The 25,257-nt window shown below is 41.7% G+C and overlaps 1 non-coding gene across 1 annotated transcript; it reads right to left on the bottom strand.

The window, feature by feature from the left end:
- Positions 1–22,283: 22,283 nt before the first annotated feature.
- Positions 22,284–22,358, bottom strand: Trnat-ugu. Its single transcript has one exon. It is a non-coding gene; the product is annotated as a tRNA-Thr (tRNA).
- Positions 22,359–25,257: the final 2,899 nt, after the last annotated feature.

Here is a 25,257-nt window from a genome sequence, read left to right as displayed (position 1 = left end):
ATAAAATCTTTCTGCAAACGAAGGAAACAAACTAACCGTAAACAAGGTCCAAGAATTTAAATGTTTGTAAAATGTACTGAATTAAGGATTAGTTGGTTACCACCAATTATCGAAGATATTACAGATAATTTGCCATTGATAGTACAGGAAGGGTAATAGCAGAAAATATATTTCATCGATACTAAAAGAATGAAACGCATATTGTGACCAGAAGAAACTAAACAGAGAATGTTAATTGTAGATATGATTTTAGGCAATATCACATGTAACTTTATTGCCTCTGCTTCAAATATACACATAACTGTAACAGACCTTGGTAGCCTTCATGGCCTGTTCAGGAGGAGTTTATAATTATTAGCAATTACCATAGACCAAGAATGACATAAGAGACACTGAAATAACTGGAAATTAATATTCACAGAATGACACTACGGGGAGTCTGTAGGATACTTACACAGCAAAACGTTATTCTTAAAATCAGAAAGACGATACAGAGAAATTCTCACAAAATCTTTCTGCAATCTAAGGAAACACGCTAACCATAAACAAGGTCCAAGAATTAAAATGTTTGTAAAATGTATTTAATTAAGGATTAGTTGGTTACCACCAATTATCAAAGACATTAAAGATAATTGGGCATTGATAGTACAAGAAGGGTAATAGCCGAAAATACATTTCATGAATACTAAAAGAATGAAATTGTGACCAGAAGAAACTAAACAGAAAAAGTGAATCGAAGATATGATTTTAGTCAATATCACATGTAACTTTATTGTCTCTGCTTCAAATACACACGTAACTGTAACGGAACTTGATGGCCTTCATGGTCTGTTCGGGAGGAGTTTATTCTTTTTAGTAATGGACGAATCGAAATGTTTTTGAGATATTTCTCCCAAAAAAGCAAGGAAACCCAGCAAATGAAGAATTACCTGAGGATGAACACAGAGTACAGAGCCCATAGTACATATACTAGCAGTTACAAATAATGGTAGTGAATGGAGACATTGAAATTGAGCAAGCGACATAACGAAACAAAACAGAAATAAAAGGAAGAGGAAATTCAGAAAAAAATTATTATCTGCTCCATATGTATCATATTTGACGTTGGAGTAATAATTATGAATGAGGATAAAACGAGTTGGTATTTCCCAACCTGTGTCAGCGAAGGGGATCAAATGAAGCATAAACATTGAAAGAACCTATGTTTCCACTGGAACTGTAGACTCAAGGACTATTGTCTTCAACAGAGATGCCTAACTTTCACCCAACACTCATTATCAACTGATGGTACGTGCCGTAAATGTATAATGAATTTATAATAAAGCGGAGTAAGGTTTTTGAACCGATTGTTGCCAAGAAAAGAATTACATTCGCCGTCAAATAATAACCGTTCCTGTGCATGCAACAGAATAGATTACGAAGGAACAGAAATGCAGCAATATACTTTAGCAATATTGCAAATAAATCCTCCTCTGGATAAACTATAGTCTTCAGATCTGACATGCAGTTTCAGTCTCCACACCGGAAAATCGACAATAATACACGGTGGACACTCCATTTTCTTTCTGCACTGACTGTGTGAATAAGTGCTTGTCTCTCGCACTGTAGCGCAATATGACACAATGTTTGCCTCGTCAGCAGGTAAACACTTCACTTGGTCGAGCTGTTACAATTTGTGAAGTTTATAGCGTATTTGTTTGTTGTACATATGGACAATGCTCTCGTTTGAGGCGGAATAAACGTTTCTGGATGCCATCTCTGTAAAATAATCGAAAGCGGAAGGTATTATTTTACAGCTTGCCGTAAAGTGAGCGTCACCGTTTGACATTGGAAGTAGTTTAAAAGTCGTATGCGCTGTCGAAGAAGTAACTGATTGCAGTTTTCAGATATTCTGATGTCTGTTACATCCCAAGTAATAGTTATATGCTACTACCGAAACATTTTTCAAATGCTGTGATACACATCGGTATTAATTCGTGAGGAAGAGTTGGTTGTTTGAAGAATACGGTAAACAAAATGGCACAAAAGCAAGTACTTGTTTCTCAACTGAAACTGTAACCTACTGTAACCAGTAATACTTATTACTCTTCCTGTCTTCTTAGTATAGAATTTGGAAGATAGTATCGGCATCATCAGGTAGATTCATGTCGATTTACAAGTTTGGACGATTTTTGTCTAAGTCTTTTGGGCTAATTGTAGATCTTGCTGGCAGCGGAAGTAAAAACCTTTTTCAGTACAAAGACAGCATATGGGCCCAGTAACATAATTATGGATGCCTCATAGTGCTCACTGGTCGCTTCAGCCGTATTTACGTAACATATCTTTTCCACAAACTGAACTAAGCCAAGATCAAGTTGGTACTGTGTGAGTGGGAGGTGTCTAGTGGAGAGTGCGTGACATTTTCGATGGGATTCATGTCGGGCGATCTGGGTGACCGAGTCATACGCTCAAATTGTCTAGAATGTCCTTAGAACCAATCGTGAACATCTGTGGCCCGGTGACATAGCGAATTTTTAACCATGAATATCCGTTCCTTGTTTGGTCGATGAATGGCGGCAAACGGTCTCCAGGTAGCCGAACATAAGCAGAGGACCCAGTCCATTTCATGTAATCACAACCCACACCGTTATGCAGCCACCACCAGCTTACACAGTGCCTTGTTGACAATTGGGTCCATGAGTTTGTGGGGTCTGTGCCACAATCGAACCCTATCATCTGCTCTTGCCAAGTGAACTCGGGACTCATCTGACCAGGTCATGGTTTTACAGTCATCTAGGGCCCAACCAATTAGGTCGCGCGCCAAGGAGAAGCACTGAAGGCGATGTCGTACTGTTAGCAAAGGCAGTCGCGTCTCTCGACTGCTGCTACATCCCATTAAAGCCAGATTTCGTCGCACTGTCATAATAAACATCTACGCGGCACATCCCACACTGATTTCTCTCGATATTTCACGCAGCGTTGCTTATCTGCTAGCAATGAGAACTCTGCGCAAACCCCACTGTTCTAGAATAAGATTTTAACTCTGCAGTGGAATACGCGCGAGTATAAAACTTCCTGACGGATTAAAACTGTGTGCTGGACTGAGACTCGAACTCGGGACCTTTGTCTTTCGCGGGAAAGTGCTCTACCAACTGAGCTACCCAAGCACGACTCACGACCCGTTCTCACAGCTTCAATTCTGCCAGTACCTCATCTCCTACCTTCCAAACTTCACAGAAGCTCTTTTGCGAACCTTGCAAGAGCAGGCTAGGGCTCAAGTGACTAGTCAAGAAGAATCAGGTGGCAAATAAGTGGGTTATGGAAGTATTAAAGATGAAGCGATACGTTTGAAGTTCTCTGAGGCTACAGACACTGCTATGATTAAAAGCTTAGTAGGTAGTACAGTTGAAGAGGAGTGGACAACTCTATAGACTGCAATCACAGAAATTTCTACCAGTAGGTACATGGAAGGCGACTGTGAAAAAACCATGGGTAACAGATGAAATACTTCAGCTTATCGACAAAAGAAGGAAGTACAAAAATGTCCAGGGAAATTCGGAAATGTAAGAACACAACTCTGTCAGGAACGAAATAAACAGGAAATTCAGGGAGGCTATGGTAAAATAGCTGTAGGAAAAATGTGAGAAAATCAATAAGGAAATGATTGTCGGAAGGACGGATTTAGCGTATAGGAAAGCCAAAACAACCTTCGATGAAATTAAACACAAGGGCGGTAACATTAATGAGTTCAGCGGGGTTTTCACTGTCATGCGCAGAGAAGAGAGCGGATAGGTGGAAACAGTACATTGAAGGCCTCTTTGACAGGGAAAACTTGCCTGATGTGGTAGAACAAGAAACAGGAGTTGACAGGAGAGCGATAGGGAATCCAGTATTAGAATTAGAATTCAAAAGAGCTCTGGAAGACTTAAGATCATAAAAGGCAGAGGGTATAGATAACATTCCGTCGAAGTTTCTAAAATCATATGGGTAAGTGGCAACAAAATAACTATCCGCGTCAGTATCTTTAATGTACTCATATGAGACGAACGATTTACCATCAGACTTTCGGAAAAACATCACCCACACAGATCCCAAGACTGCAAGACCCGACAAGTGCGAGAGTTATTGCACAATCAGCTTCATAGCTCAGGCATCCAAGTTGCTGCTAAGAAGAATTTACAGTGTACTGGAAAAGAAAATTGAGGATATGTTAGATGACGATCAGTCTGGCTTCAGGTAAGGTAAACGTACCAGAGAGTCAGTCCTGACTTTGTGGTTGATAATGGAGGCAAGGCTAAATAAAAATCAAGACAGCTTCATCGGATTTGTCAACCTGGAAAAGGCGTTCGACAATGTAAAATTGTGCAAAATGTTCGAAATTTTGAGAAAAATAAGGGTAAGGCGGATAATGAACAATACGTACAAGAACCAAGAGGGAACAATAAGAGTGGTAGGGCAAGAATGAAGTGCTCAGACTAAAAAGTGAGGAAGTTAGGAACGTATAGTATGGCCCCTACTGTTCAATCTTTATGTCGAAGAAATAATGAGGCAATTAAAAGAAAGGTTCAAGAGACGGATGGAATTTCAGGGTAAAAGGGTAGCAATGATAAGATTCGCTCATGAAATATTCGCTGATGGCACAGCTATCCTCGGTGAAAGTGAAGAATAATTTCAGGGTGCGCTGCATGGAATGAATACTGTAATGAGTGCAGAATATGGACTGAGAGTAAATCGAAGAAAGACCAAAGTAATGAGAAGTAGTACAGTAAAGTTGCGGATGACGGAGAAGACGAAGTTTAGTAATTCTGATAAATAAGCAACAAAATAACCCAGACGGACGGAGCACGGAGGACACAAAGAGAAGACTAATACTGGCGAGAAAGGCATTCCTAGAGGACTGATGACCATAGTTGTTAAGTCCCATAGTGCTCAGAGCCAAAGGCATTACTGACGAAGAGAAGTGTTCTAGTAGCAAACGTAGGTCTTAACCTGAGGAAGAAATTTCTGAGAATGTGCATTTGGAGTTCATCATTGTATGGTAGTGAGATATGGACTGTTCGAAAACCAGAACAAAAGAGACTCGGAGCATTTGAGACGTGGTGCTACAGAAGAATACTGAAAATTTTTAATATTGAAAATAAAGTGGACTGATAAGGTATGGAGTGAGGTTGTTTCCAGCAGAATTGGCGAGGAAAGGAACATCTGGTTAACGTTGACACGACGAAGGGACAAGACGATAGGATAAGTGTTAAGACATCAATTAATATGTTCCATGGTACTGGAGTGTCCTGAAGAGGATAAAAACTGGAAGGGGTGACAGAGATTGGAAAATATCCAGCAGATAATTGAGGACATAGGGCCCAGTTATTACTCTGAGATGGAAAGGTTGGGAAAGATACAAATTCGTGGGAGGCAGCATCAATCCAGAAAGATGACTCATGACTTTTAAAAAAGAAATACATATGTTGTAGACAGAATGAGATTTTCACTCTGCAGCGGAGTGTGCGCTGATACGAAACTTCCTGGCAGATTGTGTGCCGGACCGAGACTCGATCTCGGGACCTGGGACAGAAGTACAAGCAGAAGTAAAGCGGTAAGGACGAGGCGTGAGTCATGCTTGGGTAGCTCAGTTGGTAGAGCACTTGCTCACGAAAGCAAAGGTCCCGACTTCGAGTCTCGGTCCGGCACATAGTTTTAATCTTCCAGGAAGTTTCGTATGTTGTAGACTCATTTCGTGGGAAGTATCCAGATGCCGTAGTCTCGAACAGTTCCACAACAACGAGTTTAATCGCCCGATTCCATGAACGTGGTTCAGTTGCAGACAAGAAGAAAGTCAGCCGGTGGCCATTTTGACAAACTGGCTGAGATGAGGGATGTAGTGCTGTTTTCACCTTCAAAAGGTTTGAGGAGAGTATCTGTTCAATCTTAGTTTTAGTATGATGGTGTTCAGTTAGTTATACAGAAGTCGAAATTTCATGCGTATTATGTTCCTAGTGTGCAGGATATGAGGGTGTTGGATAAAGAAAAAATGTTTACTGTACTCTACACATGTTTGGTCATTTGTTGACATCCACCGAATATCAGTATTAGACCGTGTTTCATACACAGATGGAGCATGGTTCCACCTTAGTCTATACATGAGTAGCCAGAAAAAAAAATTGGTCAACCGAAAACCCACATTTCTTCAATGCCAACATCTTGCTTGTCGCGAAATTACAGTGTGTTGTATCGCAACTCGTCATCGACTAGTGGGCCCTATTTTCTTTGAAACTAGCATGAATAGTGTTTTGTACTTTGTTGTGCATCATCACACAGTTTCCTTTTCACTTCTTCAGGCAGGTCAACGTTATTTTTGCATACAGAAGGACGATGGCACTTGTCTCTTCTAAGGAAACAATTCTTTTCTTAAGCAAATACTTTGGTCATTGAATTATCACTATTTTTTTTTTCTTGAAGCATCAGTCTTCTGATTGTTTTGGAGCTGCCCCCCACGAATTCCTTTCCTGCAGGATGTATTTCAGTCTCTATTTTTCTCTACTGTGTTTACCCTTAATAGCTTCCTCTATTATCATGTAAGCTATTCTGTGATGTCCTAACCGATTGTCTACGCTCCTGTCGCTTCTTCTTGTTAGTGTTCTCTATATATTCCCATCTCTGGAGAACATCCTCATCCCTTAGCTCATCGGCCCACTAAACTTACAAATCCAGAAATCCAACTCGCAATGATTTGGATTTATCCACATTTAATATCTCTGCAAAACATATATCGCACTGCCCCCTCATGTATGAAAACATCTCCAAACTGTTATGGGCCCTGCGTTCTCCCGATTTAACGTCTCCAGAATTATAACCGTAGCCCGACAAAGAAGCTATAAAGAAAATGCCACTCGAATTTTCGGATCAAAAGTTAATGTAACGGTGGGTATTAAATCATTTTCAACACACTCCTCGAGTTAGCCTAAAACATTTTTTAAATAGTTTGAGCATTCTTTACTAAACAGGGCACCATCTTAACCATATGCTACAAACGATGTATGTGAAACATTCTGTAACGAAATTATGTGCATATGACTATTTCGTTACTAGAGCGACTTCTCGATTATACGAACCATATATAGTGTGTCTATGTGTATAGGTGTGTGTGAGTGTGTGTGTGTGTGTGTGTGTGTGTGTGTGTGTGTGTGTGTGTGTGGGTGTGAGAGAGAGAGAGAGAGAGGGGGGAGAGAGAGAGAGAGAGAGAGAGAGAGAGAAAACAGTTACGAATCAAATGTTTAACAATTTAAACGTGTGTCACTGCTAACCGATATATACCAAACCCTCTTGAACTTGGCTGAGTTAAAGAATCAGAGTATTTGGTGGGTTCCATAGTCAGCAATACCGAACGGTTTACCGACACAGAACATAAGGCACCTGGGGAAATCAAAGAGATGAAATACTGGAGTCAGTGGAAGATCAAATAGACAAAAAACGACAAGACCAATTAGAAAACTGATACTGAAGTTAATTGAAGAACGAGGCAATATAAAAATGTAGCGAATGAAAAATGGAAAAGGGATGGGATACGTCTATAAATCAACTTGACAAAACGCATAATGGCAAGGCAGGAGCTGGAAGAGAAACGCTGTGATGTAAAAAACACGTTTGACTGCGTGAAAGATAGGTGCTGCCCATGGGAATAGTAAAGCCACATTTTGGGGAAAGGACGGCAGTTGTATGAATATCAAGCTTTTCGATGGAAAGCAAATAATAAACAAAAATGATACGTCTGAAATGTGGAACGAATATATAAAGGTTATACAGAGAAACAATCTTGAAGCCAATATTTCGGTAATGGAGAGGAAACAGAAGATTAAATGGGAGACTGCGAGAAGAATTTGACAGGTTAGTGAAAGATTAACGTCAAAAGAAGGCATCTAAGGAGGACGACAAGGTTCCCACAGCGTTATTAAGATCATTGACAGAATTATGCACCCTAATGCTAAGGACGGTAGGTACTGATAAGTGCGCATAGTGTCAAACAAATCATGGTTGCAAAATCACAATGGAAGATTCGTAATGTGTCGGGAAAAAACAAGTTTCATTTCGCAGATATCAAGGAACACGAAAGACAAAACTGCCATACGTCTTATCTAAAAAAAAATGGCTAAGTTGAATTAGAACTTGCGCACAAAGGTTTAATTACGTATATGTATAGTTCATCCATGGTGGGAATCAAGACTCTAAACGGTTTTTGCCTGTTATCGATATCGATACTGGCAAGACAGTGGTTCAGGTAATTCCAAGACCGAATCAAAATATCTACGGCAGTTCCTCTAGCCCGGAGCTACAAAAATAAGAAAGCAGGAGACTTCACTTCATATATTTGGAAAGAGAAAATTTAATAAAACATTTCTAATTACTAATAAAACATGACTGCAACATACATTTTATCTTTACGTACATTAATTTTGCCCTATTATGATTCTGACGGATGATGAATGTAACGTATATTCAAATGGTAAAATTATACTTCTTATATGACACAATTATAATTAATAAGTTTAAGTATGTGACATAAATAGCCGAATCTTCTCACCGTATTGGCTTATAGGCTTCTACTTTTTAAAAGGCCAAGCAACCATAGATTGATGTATGTGACATATACTTGAACCCGATACGCCAACTGTTCTAGAGAAAAAGAGATCTTAACAGATGAACAGACAGGTAGACGGATAAAAAATTACAAAAGAATATTTTTTCGTGTGATATAATCACGGATTAAAATATTCGGATTTTTTCCTTTCGTTGTAGTTTGAAACCTTGCATCTTGTCATATTTCATGATTGTCCGTCAACGGGAAGCAACCTACAGGTTTGGATAAGAACTTTCGAGTTTCAAAACATGTGACATAAATGGCAGCATCTTCTGACGAAATTGACTTACAAACCTATACTTTTTAGCACCGCAAAGAGACCGTAGACGCTCATGTGTGACATAAATTTGAGCTTGGTACGTTTACCAGTTCTTGAGGAAAACGGTTCTTAACAATAGGACAGACATAAGGAAAACAAAGCCATCCTATAAGAGTTCCGTTTTTACTGATTGAGGCATTGAGTCCTAAAAAGAAGGCACATTATTTTGTAATATCTGAAGATTTAGGAAACCTTCCGACATTCTTGACGGGAAAATAACTCTTTGGAATTCTGTAGACAGCAGGAATAAAAGACAAGGAGCTCAACGGTACCAAGAATTTGCACAGAAAACATAGTGCAATTGTTATAGCTGAAGAGCATGAAAGGGAGGTAATTCAATCTTTACACTGAGCAAACAGTAAACTTCGGAAGTGAAAATGCAGTAGAGTGAGAATAAAATGATTTATCGATGATATAACAGTCCTGTCATAGACAGCAGTGGAAAGAAAGGTCAACTGATCGGAACGAATAGTGAGCAGGAAAGAGATTGTAGGATGAACATTAACAGATGTAAAACCAGGTTTAGAGAGTGTAGTTGAAATAAAGAGACCGTAGTTTAGGAAATGAGATACTAAAACTGCTACAGGAGTTTAATTTGGGATCTAAATATCTGACGATGGCAGAAGTAATGGGAATATGAAATGTGTTTCTTTAAAATAAGTGTTTCAACATCTAAGATAAAGTGTTATGAAATTTAGTTCTGGCTGTATTTGTACGGGGCGTAGCCTTATATGGAAGCGAAACGTTGCATAGAAATAAGAGTTGTACAGGCTAGAATAGTAGATCTTGAAGTGTAGTATTACAGAAGAATGCTATTGATTAGGTGGGTAGGTCGGAAACTGTTGAAGAAGACTTGAATCGAACTGGGAGGAAAGAAAGTTACGGCACAGCTTTCCTAAAAGATGGGAACGCTTGACAGGACCAATCGTGAGACATCAAGACTGATAATGGAAGAAACGGAGACCAAGGCTGCAGTAGGGTAAGCTAGATCACATTGATCTGCTTCATTTCAGTAAGCAGGCTCAAATTGCTCTAGGTTGTTGAAATTATGCAGAGCTGAAGAGCATCGCACTGTATCAAATATTGTGCAGAGATGCATCTTAGGACTGAAGGCCACAAGTAACAGCAACCTCTATATTATCTTCTGGTAAACCTTGCGGGATGTAAGGTCGTGGTCCATGAAACTCTTCAGCTCCTAACGTTTCGTCCAGTGCTTCGCTGGACATCTTCAGAGGGGTGTTTTTCCCTCTGAAGATGTCCAGCGAAGCACTGGACGAAACGTTAGGAGCTGAAGAGTTTCATGGACCACGACCTTACATCCCGCAAGGTTTACCAGAAGATATGTCATCCGGTCGTGAAAGCCTTCATACTATAACCTCTATATTACTGAATAAATCCCCACAGTGCATAATTTTATGGTTTTGCCTGAGTTCATCCTAGCTTCCTATCGTTTATCAAGAAAAGACGCTAAGACGTGCTACTGCGAAAAACCCAATTTCGACTCTTTGTGCATCTGAGCCGCAATACACTTTTTGATGTAAATCTATTTGTTACTATAGGATATTTCTCGTTGTAGATTTTTATGGAACGTATGGCAACATTTCTTCAAAACAGCCGTTGAGCAGAGTCTGGGCTAATAAGAGACCAGCGTGGTCTGGCGCCGGTAAAACATTAACAGTGTTCGTATGGGGCAAAGGGAGAAATAGATGAGAAAGGGATTTGCTCGCTGGTTACTTTTTCAGTGCAGGATGAGAGAATCTTTGCTTACAGCCAGGTTCTGACATGTCCTTAGTGGAGAAGATAAATGTGCTAACTGCATTGTTTTCTGCATATTCTTATTAGGAGCTATGAATCACGGTGAGCTAAAGACAAGCACTACCCAGCTTAGCACAATAATTCAGCGAAACGATTTCCGGGCTGTAACGAACCGTTATGAATGATATGATTACCATGCTTTGTGTTGTGAGACTCTGAATATCGATTCACAGGGCCTACAATCGTTTCGAAATACTAGAACCGAACCGAAAGCGAAGTAAATAAACCATCTGAAAAACTGTATGATTACCACCTAGAGCTGCTGATAAAATTGTTTCTTTAACAACATGTTTATGTCGTCAGGTCACCATGAGGTTCTTGTCAACCACTTAAAATATCATACTAGGTGAATATAAAATAATTATCAGATAATAAGACCCTGAATTAGTGACTGTTGTCACATCGTAATATAAATTCCACCGTCAATGTATAAACTGTGCTATCCAGTGTTTCATGTTAGAACAGTTTCATATATGAGTAACTTTATTCTTCCTTGTTCTATGACTTGTGTTTTGAGCTGAAATAATTTGAAAAACTAATAAGACCTCTCCGAAGTTATTCATATTTCTATATACATCTACAGCTACATTTATTCTCTCCAAGCTAACATTAGGTGTCTGGTGGAGGATATTTTCTGTACCGATCACTTCTAGTACACCACTGTCACTTCTAGTCCTGAGTGGTTAGCGGGAAGAACAATTGCCGGCAAATCGCAATGTGGGCTCGAATGTCCCTAATTTTATCTTCATGATGTTTTCGCGAGAAATACGTAGGAGGACGCAATATATTGGTTGACTGTTCTAGGAACGTACGCTCTCGGAACTTTAACAGGAAACCACATCTTAATGTCGAGCGCCTCTCCTGCAGCGTCTGCCACTGGGGTTTCATGAGCATCTCCTTGATGGTTTCGCGCTTACCAAGTAAGTCTGTAACGAAACTCGCTGCTCTTTTTACGGACTTTCTCCATTTACTAATCCTATGTGGTATACTTCCTAACCGGCCGAAGTGGCCGAGCGGTTGTAGGCGCTACAGTCTGGAACTGCGTGACCGCTACGGTCGCAGGTTCGAATCCTGCTTCGGGCATGGATGTGTGTGATGTCCTTAGGTTACTTAGGTTTAAGTAGTTCTAAGTTCTAGTGGACTGATGACCACAGCAGTTAAGTCCCATAGTGCTCAGAGCCATCTGAACCATTTTTTTTATACTTACTAGACTGTCGAGCATTATTCAAGTATTGCTTAAAGCGTTAATTAACTGTTCTGTCAACCGTCACAGAACTTATATTAGGCGACTAGTTTCAAACCTTACAGATTCATTTTTATGTCTGGATCACTGAGGCTGCACTGACAGTGCCTGATCTTAATAATAAACATCAAATTGGCAACACATGCTTTATAAATGTTTGCAGAATTAATGCCACAATGCACATGTGCCTCATACCAAGGCAAGATCAAACTCAGTAGACCACAGTGGGGCAGGCTTGAAAATGAACCTGTAAGGTTTGAAACTAGTCGCCTAACATATGTAATGCAACTATAGACAGAAGGTTGAGAAACGCTGTATGAAGTTTAAATCCCTGTTAACAAAATATTGAAACTGAAAAATTCAAGTATTTTTCGAACAACTGTCTGTGAGTAGACCACATTTCCACAGGTTTTTTCCTACTACTGTTAAAATGATTGTTTCAGCATAACCAGTCTACGTAACGTGCTATGGGTTCGTGCAGTTTGCATTTAAGTTGCAATAAAGGTTCTGCTACGATAATTTGCCTTCAGCAAACGCGTTTACTCATACAAGCTGCTCTCACATTTAGCATTTATTTGTTCAGCAGCACGATTCGTTATAGCTGCTCTGTATGATCTTTCAGGTTTCTGAAGCTAGGCTGCGTCGAGATCTTCGTAGCAGCCTATGATACCCCTAGGTACATTCAGTATTTATTCAACTACAATGTAATATCTGGCTTTGTGCGGAAAAGTTTGAAGATGACAATTCAAGACTTATATGTTCATTGCAATTATCATCGCCTAGAAGCTGAGACGATTACACGTTTCATAACACAGATAATTAATACAATAGAGTGAAATACAAGTTAATAAAATTTCATGGGCCTAAACTTTTATCTTGTGTGAGGGCACTTTAAGTACTGCAATTTTCTCTGAATATTTCGACATGTAGTCAGACTTTAACAACAACAAGCGGACTTACAAGTTATGCAGATTAGATCAATAAGAGGCTGTTTCACAGAAACATTGCATACCCACCAGTCCACAGTGGCAGTGAAATCCGCGGTATTACCCTCTTAGATATAATTTCGATATTTTGCCTTATTATTGGCGCCGTCAAGCGGAGGAAACAGACCGGACTTACCTCGCGAGTGAGAGAAACTGGTCGCTGGGAACGTTTGTCGGGGGGCAGAGGGCCTGCAGCTGACAACGTCTGCCGAAACGCAGTTGTTGCGCATTACACGCATATTACCGCCGACCTCCGGAATCCGCTTAGCAGCCCGACCGGAATTATTCGAGTGCGAAATGGAATCAGGAGCCAGGGCCTCTCTGGATCCGCCTCGCTAATCATATTCCAGCCTGGCGGCTGCGTGCCCGTGGACAGGCAGCGCGCCCTGCTGGCGGCCTACATAGAGCGGGGCCCAGCGGCCACGAAGAATAACAAGGCCTAGAGCGCGGCTCTGGACACGGGACTGCTGGAGAAACGCGTCTGCACGCCTAGTGGACTGGAATCAGCAGAAGGGTGCAGCGGCGTCAAATGACTACGGCTAACCTTAAAACATAAAAGAAAATTAGACACACACACACACACACACACACACACAGACAGACAGACAACACTAATATACGATGATGACTCAAATTAAAATCAGACACACACACACACACACACACACACACACACACACACACAGACAACACTAATATACGATGATGACTCAAATTAAAATCTTAATCATTTCTTATTATGCAGACGAAGAAATAAAGAAAACTTGCAATTATTTTTGAAAGTGTCCTCGTGTCAATTGTTGCACACATTCCACAGCTTCTGAAGTAACTCGTGACACAAATAAACGGGAACTTTCTAAACGCGCAATGGCAGTCATTTACAGTTGGCAGCACTGTTGAAGATACATACAGAGCTGTAAGCAATCCCGCCATTTAACAATCATTGGTCTGTGGACGGTCAACAGCATGCTTTTGTCATAAACAAGTTTTAATAAATGTAGGACACAATGGTCGGTTCCCTCGAGCCACGAGGTAAAGAAATAAAATTTTTGTGGAGACTGAATCTGCTCTAAAGTATGACGACTGAGAAGTGCTCGTATTGTACGGAATATCGAATCTGTATGCCTTTCAGTCTTGCGGAGCCCGCGTCGTTCAGTTCTCAAGCAAGCACCTGCGGGAAGAGCGTCCCGTTAAAGTGTTTGTCAAATTCTCGCAATTTGATTTAAAATTTCACCCGTACACGCAGCAGATTGTGTGACCGTTGAAGGAGAACCATTACCAGCAAGTTATGACAAGCAAGGACGATATAATTTCTGTATAAGCTCGGGATGTCAGTTGAGGCTCATTTACATCCCAAAGACTATAATGAATGAGCAAAACTACCGTTACCAGGCGGGCAGTAACCCTAATTAACTTCATGACCGCCCTTTACACGTCAATATGGTGACAATATGGTGTGCAGTTCCATTACGTGGCGTCATCGGACCTTACATTTGCAAAAATTAGAGACCTGACCACAGTGACCATCACTTCGAATTGATGTGTTGAGAAGATCCAATCTGTTGTTTGCACCTGCACCGAACAGTATATTACAACTTCACGAAACCTGGTTTTAACAGGATGGTGCGATATCGCCCACTGTAAGGCAATCAATGGATCAATGACGGCGGTGTGGGAATCGTTCGCTAAGAGTATCTCAAGATTCGGTTCGCTTGTTTTTTTTTCCTGTGGGGCCACCTTAAGGGTCGGGTCTACACGACTCGACCAGGATGAACTGAAGAAAGGATTTGAAGACGATATCCGTGGTATCCCAGCTGAGATGTTGCAGCGTTCAGCGAGGAACCTCTAGAGCATATTGGAAAATTGCATACGTACAGGAGGGCGCCATCTACAGGACGTCATTTTAATTTTCAGACACGTAATTTGGATTACTGCCTATAAAAGGCTAATTGTAATGGATCAAATACGGTCTGTAAAATGTTAAGTTAGAGTGTTTGCTATTTTTATTCGAGTGTTTAAATAATTTTCCGTGTCACCCGTAGATGTATATCCCGTTAGTAGAATTCTCCTCGTTGCGGACGCACTCGGGTACAATGGTTGTCACCTCTTGTCTCCCCTAAAATACTATCCTTCAAGCAATTCTTTGAGCAGTGGGACACCTGAGAGTCACTCCGGCTCTGGCGACGTTGGTGGGTGTTAGAGATGTTTTTCGTACTCTGTTTTGTTGCTGCCGATCAACGAGCAGAATCTGATCGAATATCGTTGGTTGTTACAAAAATCTTGCAGTCAGAAGCTCTCGTGACTTATTTCTGACTACAGGGATAGATTGATCTAGTAGCATACTTTAGTATGAGACACTGTTAATTCGATTTTCATGTAATACTCCAAAACTACCCCTTTTGCAGTAGCGACAGTAAAATGAAAATGAGACGGATGGAAAAAGTAAGTAAACTGTTTATTATTTTAAAAGTAATCGGAAGAACACATCCTATCACTGTGAGAAGAGACGATCAATGCGCTCATGGAAAAATGTTTGCAGGCCAAGAATTTATTTCTTCAGTGCTCCAAAAATAAGGAAACCGCATGGGGAAAGATCGGGACTGTACGGAAAATGTGTGAGGGTTTCCCTGTCAAAGTTCTGCAGCGTAGTCGAAACGACCTTCGCAAAATGTGGACGTGCATTAACCAGGAAAAGAATGAAAGCGTTCGCAAAAGTAGATGGGCGTTTGGACTTGATGACTCACGTCACTTCTGGTGACAATCTCCAGAACGTCAACCGACAGTGGATCCTTCCAACCAAAGAAAACGGCTGGCATACTTGTTGTTTGGATTACCTTGCAGAAGCTTCGCTGATAAGTCCCTACCTATCCTCCATACAGACCCAGTCTCGGCCCCGACTATTTCTGTATTTTTGGAGCTCTGAAGCTTTAAAATCATTGTCGTCGATTTACTTCGGACGAAGAGGTACTCGTCTGAGTACAATCAGGTTTCCGCAGGCAAGAGCAAACATTTTCTCACAATGGGTTAATGTACAGGGTGTCCCAAAAAGAATGACCCGATAGTAAGAAATTGCTGTTTTGAAGAGCGCGTCGCAACGCGTTGTATGAAGCAGTCGCCCTCCGTTTCTGGTGGTGGCGCCGCTGTGGCAATCGCAGCTTTGGTGTCTCCCTCTGGTGGGAAAGTGGAAAGGTTGCATGTTCACTCATTTAAGTGGCGCGATTAGCTCGGCAGGGGGTCAGTCGGAGTGAGTCTAGGTCAGTCTCGCGTCACCAGTTGCTGGTCTCTCTCTCGTTTGCATTTGTGCGGCAGTTAGTGTCTCTCTGTCGCCGGAGTGCTAATATGTCTGTCGTTTGGATCAAACTTTAAAGCCCGAAAATGAGAGTCTTCCCACTCCGCCAGTAACAGAAATCAGGTAGTGGTCGCCCAGTCGGGGCTAAGTTCCTGCTGAGTCTGCGCGTTAGGCCGCCAGTCTGCTCCAGTTGCTCAGGCAACGGTCATTGGCGGTTGGATCGGTCGGTTGGTCGGTCACGCACTGAGACATGAGACGACTTGTCCGCCTTGAGCGTCGGCGCATGTGAGGTCCCCACGAGAGTCCAGTGGGCAGCGCCGTATAGAAAGGGGTAGTGGCTTCGCGGTTCACACGAGAGAAACAGGAGCGAAACCACGACATCAGGCTGGCCGGGGGGAGCTGCGACGCCGTGAGACGGGAGATCGGCGCGCCTTCCTGCGTCCGTTGAAGCGGCTGGCAGCGGATGGTACGGGACAGCGTTGTGGGTGCTGCGCCAGGTCTTCGCCAAAAATCGCAGTTTATTAGAAGTTAAGTGATTGGAGATATGTTGTTTCATTTACTTCTTAAATTCTACTTGTTTTCTTGGTGAGGTCACCAGCCGCTTTGTTTTGGGGTCGTCCCACCATTCTTCTCAGTTTGCCCACTCGCGGGAAGGTGGTTATTTGTGAATCGGGTGGTCCGTTTTTCCCTTGTGAAATTGGGGAGGTTTAGAGCAATCTGCGGTTCGGGTTGTTTAGTAACCCCCACCCCCCCTGTCAATCTGTCATACGTTAATAGCTGCCTCTGTCATGTTTGTCGGATTCGGTGTTAACGAATTTAATGCTTACAGGCCGAATTCTTGAAATATGTTTTTATCTTGCCTATCATCTTGCGAGGTGGCATAAATGTAATGTAGAGCATGTTGCACATTTTATGTAAGTCTGCATTTTACGGGTTTTATTTAAATAGTTTAGGTTATAAGGTTGCCACCCTTCCACCGTAAGAGTCCTTTAAAAAAATTGCACTTTCGGTGGCAAATAATTTGAGTGTTGTACCATTTCCATCCTCTTACGGTGTGCATTGTTTACGTGTTTGTGTGAGTTAATGTCCGCAGCTCGTGATCGTGTGGTAGCGTTCTCGCTTCCCATGCCCGGGTTCCCGGGTTCGATTCCCGGCGGGGTCATGGATTTTCTCTGCGTTGTGATGACTGGGTGTTGTGTGTTGTACTTAGGTTAGTTAGGTTTAAGTAGTTCTAAGTTCTAGGGTACTGATGACCATAGATGTTAAGTCCTATAGTCCTCAGAGTCATTTGAACCAATTATTTGTGAGTTGTTAATTTTTTTTTAGTTTAAAGTAATCTGGTGTGTTGCAGATTTTGGTCGGCTGGGGTGGCCGAGCGGTTCTAGGCGCTTCAGTCTGGAACTGCTCGACCGCTACGGTCGCAGACTCGAATCCTGCCTCGGGCATGGATGTGTGTGATGTCCTTATGTTAGTTAGGTTTAAGTAATTCTCAGTTCAAGGGGACTGATGACCTCAGATGCTAAGTCCCATAGTGCTCAGAGCCATTTTTTTATTGCAAATTTGCACCAGTGTACTTTTTCAGAGGTTGTGGTGAGCGAGCACGACCAAGGCCGTGTTGAAAAGGGAGCAGGCAAGCTTCTCAGCCCGAAATCTCATACTGTTAATATTGTTCTGTCTGCCTGTAAATAAAATTGTAACTTGATATTTCGAGGGTGCTTTTCTGCTTATAATTTTAAATCTGTTTTTGAAAAGCTTTTAGGAATAAAATTCACATTTGTTAAAAGTAATTTTATTTTTCATCAGTTACTTCCTGGCAACTACTTCCACGTTCACCTAGTGTGATTAAGTTAATGTTCTTGATGAATCGCTAGTAAATAAAGTAAAAAGAAAGTTGAAAATAAATTCACGGTTCACCGACTTTAAATAGGATTATTTATTAGAAGAAGGGCTTAACACCAACAAATTGCATACTAAATTACTCAGAAAAGACAGACGTTTATTAAAATCTATCATAAATGTTCAACATCTTGTCTATTGGCTGCACGGACGACATCTAGCCGATAGCCGAATTCATCCCAAACTGAGCCCAAGGTGTCTTCTGTCACTGAAGCTACAGCAGCTCATATTCTGGTTTTTAGTTCAACATTGTCACGTGGTAAGGGAGGAACGTAAACACATTGTTTAACATGTCCTCACAGGAAGAAATCACATGATGTTAAGTCAGGGGACCTAGGAGGCCAAGAGTGTAAAGCCTGGTCTCGCGGTCCTGTCAGTATCTCGAAGAGCTTGTACCAGTTGTAATCGGTATGGTTTGAGGGCTAAACGACGCCGTAACACACCACACTGTCATGCGCGGTAACGCAAGTTCTCGGCTAGCACGACGCGTAGACTTGCGAGGGCTCCACTCAAATACTCATCGCATTTGTTCCACTGTTTGTTCAGGAACGCTTGGCCGGCCAGGATTTTTGCCTTTACAGAGGCACCCTGTTTTTTCAAACTGTTTATACTACCATCGAATGTTCCTTGGTGATAGTGGTTTAGCACGAAATCGAATATGAAACGTCCACTGAACTGCGGTCACTGACTGAGTACGACCAAATTCAAGAACACAATACACCTTCTGTTGCACGGACGCTATATTGTGCGAGACTGGCTGCACGCTCCAATTCAGCGCTCGTAGTGACAAGTAGCGGATTTTCTGTGAAACTCTAGACCATGACGATTACATCTAGCGCTGTTTCAGTTAGCTAGTGACATGTGTGTCAATATTATTACAACTTAAAATCAGGTCATTCTTTTTGGGACACCCTGTATTTACAGTTATGGCAAATACTTTTCAACAAATAAAGAGTTTACTTTCTATTTTTCATCTGTATAGTTTTAATTTTCTGACTGGTTTGATGCGGTACGCCAAGAATTCCTCTCCTGTGCCAACATCTTCATCTCAGGGCAGCACTTGCAACCTAAGTCATCAATAATGATCCAGTCTTCCTCTACTTTTTACCCTCTACAGCTCCCTCTAGTCTCATTGAAGCTATTCGTTTATGTCTTAGATATCTGGTCATCCCGTTCCTTCTTCTTGTCACTGTTTTCCATTTATTTTTATCTCATTCGATTCCGCGCAGAGCTTCCTCATTCCTAACCTTAGCGGACCAGCTAATTTTTAAGATTCGTCAAATGCTTTGATTCTGTTTTTTTCCGGTTTACCCACGGTCAAAGTTTCATTATCATACAATGTTGTGCTCCAAACGTCAATTCTCAGAAATTACTTCCTACCATTAAGGCCTATGTTTCATACTTGTCGACTTCTGTTGGTAGAAATGCCCTTCTTGTCAGAACTAGTATGCTTTTGGTTTCCTCCTCTCTCCGTTCGACGCAGATTATTACGCTGCTTGGGTAGAAGAATTCCTTAACGTCATCTGCTTTATGACCGTCAATCCTGTAATTAAATTTCTAGACGTTCTCATTTCTGCTACTACTCATTATTTTCGTCTTTCTTCAATTTACTCTGAATCCATATTCTGTACTCAGTAGACCATCCCATTCAGCAGATCCCCTAATTCTTCACATTCACCGAGGATAGCTACGGCATCAGCAAATCTCATCGTTGATGCCCTTTCACTCAACTCAATTCTTGAATTTCTTTTTACTTGCATCATTGATTGTTCTTACAACCTTTCTAATCCGAGAGTTCTCGGTCTTCATCTCTCATTATTCTCTCTTGGCTCTTTTGCATATTGTACATTACCGAGTTCCCCCCTCCCCCTCCCCCTATTTTCCTCAGAGTTTGAACAGCTTGCACCATTTGGTACTGACAAATGCTTTTTCCAGGTCAACAAATCCTATGAATGTGTCATAATTTTTCTTTAGTCTTGCTTCCATTATCAACTGCAACTGAGAAGTGCCTTTAGCTTTCCTAAAGCCCAACTGATCTTCATCTGATACATCCTCAATTTTCCTTTCCATTCCTCTGTAGGTTATTCTTGTCGGCAACTTTGATGCATGAGCTATTAAGTTGATTCTCGCAATTGTCAGCTCTCGCAGTCTACGAGATTGTTTGGATAATACTTTGCGAAAATCAGATGGTATATCACCAGACTCACACATCCTACATACCAACGTGAATAGTCGTTTTGTTGCCAGTTCCCCCAAATGATTTTAGAATTCTGATGGAATGTTATCTATCCCTTTTGCATTATTTGATACTACGTCTTCCAAAGCTCTTTGAAAATCTGATTCTAATACTGGATCCCCTATCCCTTCTACATCCACTCGCGTTTCTTCATCTTTCACATCAGATAACTCTTCCCCCACATAAAGACCTTCAATGTAGTCTATCCACTTACCCGATCTGTCCTCTGCATTTAACAGTTGAATTCCTGTTTCGCTCTTAATGTTACCGTCCTTGCTTTTAGTCTCACAGAAGACTGTTTTGTTATATGCTGAATCAGACCTTCCGAAAATCATTTCCTTTTCGATTTCTTAACATTTTTCATGCAGCCACTTTACATTATCCTCCTTGCACTTCCTAAGAGATTCGTATTTCAGTATTCCTGAGGTTACCTGACCATTGTTATACTTCCTTCTTTCATCGATCAGGTGAAGTATTTCTTCTGTAATTCAAGGGTTATTCACAGTTACCTTCTTTGTATCTATTTTTTTCTTTGCAGCATCTGTGATTCCTCTTTTTAGAGATGTCCATTCCTCTTCAACTGAACTGGTTACTGAGCTCTTCCTTATCGCAGTATCTACAAGCTTAAGGAACTTCAAGCATTTGTCGTTATTCCAAAGTACTTCGGTACCCCAGTTCTTTAGGTATTGTGTCTTCCTGACTAGTCTCTTAAACTTCATCAAAACTAATTTGTGACCTGAGCTATATCTGCTCCCGGGTAAGCCTTACAATCCAGTTCTGATTTCGGAATGTCTGTCTGACCATATTGTAATCTAACAAAAATTTGCCCGCATCTCCTGGCCTTTTCCAAGTATATCTCATCCTCTTGTCAAACAGAATATTCGCTGTTGCTAGGTGAAGTTTATTGAGAAATTCATTACCCTTTCACCTCTACCACTCCTAATACCAAGCCCATATTCTTCCGGAACCCTTTTTTTACTCCTTCCCGCATTCCAGTCCCCCATGACTAATAGACTTTCCTCTCCTTTTACGTAATGAACTATCCGTTCCATATCGTCATATACTGTACTTTCCATGTCTCTTCCTCATCAGCTTGTCGACATGTCAGCAGTCGACATGTATACCTGAACTATCGTTGACGGTGTCGATTTGGTGTCGGTTAAATTAAAAACAACACTACTACAGGACTGTTTACAGTAAAACACTCTCTGCCCTACCTTCGTACTCATAACGAATCCTACTCTTATTGTACTATTTTCTGCTGCTGTTGATGTTACCCTATACTCGTCTGGCCAGAAGTCCTGGACTTCTATCCATTTCACTTCACTGACTCCCACATTATCTAGTTTCAGACTTAGCATATCCCTTTTCAGATTTTCTAGCTTCCTTGTCACATCCAAAGCTCTAGCATTACACGTCCCGCCTCGTAGGATGTTATCCTTTCGTTGGTTATTCAGTCATTCTCTCATGGTCACCTCCCCGTTGGTCTCATCCTCCCGGAATCAAATGTGTGACTACTCCGGAATCTTTTGCCAATGGAGAGAACACTTGACACTTTTCAATTATAGGCCGCATGTCCTGAGGATATATACTCCATGTAATGAGTGCTATCGACAGGGGATCTGAAGTTCATTCCATTTTGCCAGGTTTCCAGAAGGCTTTTAACACTGTTGTTCAGAAATGGTTTCTAATCACATTACTTGCTTCTGGACTACTGTATTAGTTGTGCAATTGGATTCGTGATTTTGTGTCAGGAGATTTGTAGTTCATGGCAACTGGCGATAAGACGTCGAGTGGAACACAAGTTATTCATGGAATTAGAATTATAATAATACCTTGAGCTGCTAACGGGCGTTGATATATACCAGTGGGGATAGGTGAAAATGTGTGCCCCGACCGGGACTCGAACCCGAGATCTCCTGCTTACATGGCAGACGCTCTGTCCATCTGAGCCATCGAGGGCACAGAGGCTAGTGTGACTGCACGGACTGTCTCACGCACGGCTCCCGCGAGACCCACTTTCTCACCTTGTATGTCCACACACTACATTCGTAGTGTCCCAGCACATCACCCGCATTACTCGTGGAAGACATTCTTACGAAGTCCCGCAAGAGTTCAGGGAATATGTGTGTATCCGCACAGAAGAAGAAGGTCATGGACGGTGTTTCCAGATCTATATACCTACAGGCGTATGGTATCTGTTCTTTCGGACATGTCCAAAAGAACAGACAACATATCTATATAGGTTATTCATGGGATTCAATCAGGAAGGGCTTGGGCCCACTGCTGTTTCGAATCTATAAGGGGCACACTACACAAATAACAGTGCGTGGACGTTGATAACGCAGTTAGCTGTGCGTAAAGAAATGCCTTCTCCTAGGAATCAGGAAGGAACAGCGCTAACGTGTGCTGTTCACAACGTGCATGTGTGCTGTAGACAACATGGTTTATTCCTTAGAACAGAGGATTTTTCTGGTGTTGGAATTCCACCTCCTAGAACACAGTGTTGTTGCAACAGGGACGAAGTTTTCAACGGAGGTTTAATGTAACCAAAGGACCGAAAAGCGATACAATAAAGGATCTGTTTGAAAAATTTCAACGGACTGGGAACGTGACGGATGAACGTGCTGGAAAGGTAGGGCGACCGCGTACGGCAACCACAGAGGGCAACGCGCAGATAGTGCAGCAGGTGATCCAACAGCGGCCTCGGGTTTCCGTTCGCCGTGTTGCAGCTGCGGTCCAAATGACGCCAACGTCCACGTATCGTCTCATGCGCCAGAGTTTACACCTCTATCCATACAAAATTCAAACGCGGCAACCCCTCATCGCCGCTACCATTGCTGCACGAGAGACATTCGCTAACGATATAGTGCACAGGATTGATGACGGCGATATTCATGTGGGCAGCATTTGGTTTACTGACGAAGCTTATTTTTACCTGGACGGCTTCGTCAATAAACAGAACTGGCGCATATGGGGAACCGAAAAGCCCCATGTTGCAGTCCCATCGTCCCTGCATCCTCAAAAAGTACTGGTCTGGGCCGCCATTTCTTCCAGAGGAATCATTGGCCCATTTTTCAGATCCGAATCACGCTATCTGGACATTCTTCGTGAATTTGTGGCGGTACAAACTGCCTTAGACGACACTGCGAACACCACGTGGTTTATGCAAGATCGTGCCCGGCCACATCGCACGGCCGACGTCTTTAATTTCCTGAATGAATATTTCGATTATCGTGTGATTGCTTTGGACTATCCGAAACATACAGGAGACGGCGTGGATTGGCCTCCCTATTCGCCAGACATGAACCCCTGTGACTTCTTTCTGAGGGGACACTTGCAAGACCAGGTGTACCGCCAGAATCCAGAAACAATTGAACAGCTGAAGCAGTACATCTCATCTGCATGTGAAGCCATTCCGCCAGACACGTTGTCAAAGGTTTCGGGTAATTTCATTCAGAGACTACGCCATATTATTGCTACGCATGGTCGATATGTGGAAAATATCGTACTATAGAGTTTCCCAGACCGCAGCGCCATCTGTTGTTGAAAATTGTAACTACTGTAATTTCGAAAGTTTGTCTGCCTGAAAATGTACTGTTGTCCCAAGCATATTGCAACAAACGGCGTATTTCTATCGCTGCTCGTTTAGTTTCTATTGCCGTTTCAAATATACCGGTCATTTTTGAAACACCCTGTATCAACAGTTACGGCGATTACTTTTGAAATAATACAGTGTTCTTCCCTTTCTTCCTTGTGTCCGTTTTAATTTTCCTGCACCTTTTTATTAAGGGGGTCAGAAACAGTCTGGATAAATTGTAAGACTGTTGCAGGATAGATTTTGCTGCGATATATTTTTTAAGCAAAAAGTTCAATACGTTGCGCTATTTTCGAGTTAATTACTGTTGAAGTTTGGTCGGCAAGCCGTCGCGCGAGAGTTCAGGCCTGCCAGAGAAGGTTTCGTAAGACTGAACAAGAGAGCGGTACAAAAACTGAAGCGGTAGTAAGGATCGAACGCGAGCCAAAGGCTGAACAGTCTCGTGCACTGTCGTCTACACCATGTGCACAACTGGCACGAGCTACTTCTGGTGAGCCACTTGAATTGGCGCGTAACGGCCTGATTGGCTGACATTAATCCCAATTAACTTGGAAACTGCATAACGTATCGAATTGTTTTCTTAACAATTATTTCTCAATACAACGTACTCTGTAACGTCCTTACAAGTTTTTCAGACCTTCAGATCACTCTGTACAAAAGGCTACAAAAATTTAAAGATTGTCTATTCAGTTTAGTATCTAGGGATTACAAATACCAACAACTTCAAATGAAACAATCGCATAGAAAATGTTGTGGAGAAGGTGACACAAGAACTGCGCTTTACTGCCAGAACACTTAGAAGGTACAACAAATCTACTAAAGAGACTTTCTGCTGCATATTAGGAGATACTTATCTGATAGGATTGACGGAGGCAATTGAAGATGTTCTAAGAAGGATAACTCGTAATACAAAAATATTTTGTTAACTCCCAACACCAAGAAAAGAAGTGATTATTGTAATAAAATACGAAATGTACATATATAACATTCATCAGTATTGGTTGCAACGCTCCCTCAAATCGAGTAAGGCTTACCGCATTAATATACACTCCTGGAAATTGAAATAAGAACACCGTGAATTCATTGTCCCAGGAAGGGGAAACTTTATTGACACATTCCTGGGGTCAGATACATCACATGATCACACTGACAGAACCACAGACACATAGACACAGGCAACAGAGCATGCACAATGTCGGCATTAGTACACTGTATATCCACCTTTCGCAGCAATGCAAGCTGCTATTCTCCCATGGAGACGATC

Source organism: Schistocerca piceifrons, chromosome 2 (genome assembly GCF_021461385.2).
Source record: "Schistocerca piceifrons isolate TAMUIC-IGC-003096 chromosome 2, iqSchPice1.1, whole genome shotgun sequence".
Taxonomy (NCBI): Eukaryota; Metazoa; Arthropoda; class Insecta; order Orthoptera; family Acrididae; genus Schistocerca; species Schistocerca piceifrons.
The sequence above is the reverse complement of the archived record's forward strand: the minus strand, read 5'-3'. Positions and strand labels throughout refer to the sequence as shown.